We start from the raw sequence: 2,459 nt of genomic DNA on the forward strand, positions 1-2,459 counted from the left end.
CAATACAATACAATTAGTTTTATCAATTTATGGTCATAATAGTGTTAACCAATGTCAATTTTGTTTTATGTCTGGTCACAGACTTTCATTTTGATCCATCTCAATCGTCAATACCTACTAACAGTACGAAATGTAAAGTAAACCCTACCGTCCGTGTAAATATAAAGTCCGTACCTAAGTACCTACTTACCTTACAGAAAAGATAAATTGAAATCTGTGCATATTATATTTTTAATAAAAACACTTGCAGTAGGGCTAAGTCAGCTACGATGGTCGCCTTTTTATCATCTGTCACCATGCCTGTCACGTTCTTACAAATATGAAAGTGCGAAAGTGATGACATGACAGGTGATAAAATATGCGACCATGATATCCGTGGGTTGTTGTTCGCGTTTTAAACTTATCGCTTTTATCACCGTGGATAAAATATCCACCGATTAGATTATATAAGTATATACGTAACGAATTCATAAAACTGTTTGTTACTACATACTTATTTAAGGCTACAAATATAATGACCACCAAAAAATACTTTGGTACCCTAAATAAAAAAATCATGCTTACCAAAAAAAATTACTGAACACCAAAAAAATAAGGCCTAAAAATACAAAAGTACCACCACTTTAATTACGACTGCACTTCAAATTGTATTCAAATACCAAATATATTGAATGATCACCAAAAATCATTAATGATCACCAAATCTTGAAGACCAAATTAATGCGATATTTTCACCTAAATAAACCACTATGATTACCAAAAAATTTATACATATTACCAAATAAAGTAAACTGATGCCAAAATTACTAGCCCCTCCCGCTCAACCCCCCGTAGCCCGCACCGCATACCTACCTAACCTAATCTACTTTTCTAGTAGCATTTCGTTATGCTACTAGAAAAGTAAGTTAAACTGCTATCAGTTAAGTGGGTTAGGTTAGGTTAGCACCGCGACCCTTACAGAAACGAAATGGTACTAGAAAAGTAGGTTAGGTTAAGTTTCAACTGCTACCCATACAGATACGAAACGCTACTAGAAAAGTGGGTTAGGTTAGGTTTGAACTGCGACCCTTACAGAAAAGAAATGCTACTATGTAGAAAAGTGGGTTAGGTTAGGTTTGAACTGCGACCCATACAGAAACGAAATGCTACTAGAAAAGTGGGTTAGGTTAGGTTTGAACTGCGACCCTTGCAGAAAAGAAATGCTACTAGAAAAGTGGGTTAGGTTAGGTTTGAACTGCGACCCTTACAGAAACAAAATGCTACTAGAAAAGTGGGTTAGGTTAGGTTAGAACTGCGACTGATACAGAAATAAAATGCTACTAGAAAAAGGTGACGAAGTGGATTAATTAATTTAATAGGATAACGATATATTAAATGTTTGCACATTTTTAATTAAAATGTGGTTACAATTTTTGTGAACATTTACTATTTTTGCGTTTACAATGATTATTTTGGAGCCATTTGCTTTAATAGGATAGCAAGATTTAAAAATTTGGTTATCATTCTACATTAAAATGGAGTTCTAATTTTGGTGGTCATTTACTATTTTTGGGTTTACAATGATTATTTTGGTGTCATTTTCTTTAATAGGATAGCAAGATGTTAAAATTTGGTTATCATTTCACATTAAAATGGGGTTTGAAATTTGGTAATCATTGATTATTTTTGGGTTAATAATGATTAGTTTGGTGTCATTTCCTTTAAAAGGATAGTAAAATGTAATAAAATTGGTAATCATTTCACATTAAAATGGTGTTATAATTTTGGTGATCATTCATGATTTTAGGGTGGTAAAATAGATTTTGTTTGGTATTAAATTTTACTAAATCTGGTGATCAGTTAAATAGCAGCCCTTATTTAATATATGAAATAAAGCAATGAATATTATTATACTTAGTATGCGCGTTTAATTAGTATTCTTCCCATGTTATATGCAATATGCAAACATATAAGAAAACAAGTCAAACATAATGTATACACATAAAATATTATTTTTGAAAAAATCTCAGTTTTTAATGACTTTTTCTTTTATTATGAATTATGACTTATGTATCTAATAATAAGCGATACAGCAATTCCAATGTATAAAAAAAATAGAGTTTTAGATAATTCTATGAATAAAAGGATTTTTATTCTAGACATTAAATGCAGAGCATATATTCTCAACCAAAAGGGTGCTTATTGTCGTTTGTCAATAAGGTGTTTGTGTAATTACCTTAAAGATTGAATTTGAAATCAACCTTATCGACAACCGACAATGTGGTACCATTTAGTTGAAAACGTCACATATCTTTCACGTAGTGCATATAACTTTCAGTAGAGTATTATTATATCTTTCACGAAACAGGCTTGACCGTTCGCGGAATACAAACTTCAGTAGGACCATTCGAACTTATAAATCGTAAGTTGATTTGATATTGATATCATGTGAATATTCTTCAGAATTTTGTTTGATCATA

This window comes from Cydia splendana, chromosome 17 (genome assembly GCF_910591565.1).
Source record: "Cydia splendana chromosome 17, ilCydSple1.2, whole genome shotgun sequence".
Classification (NCBI taxonomy): Eukaryota; Metazoa; Arthropoda; class Insecta; order Lepidoptera; family Tortricidae; genus Cydia; species Cydia splendana.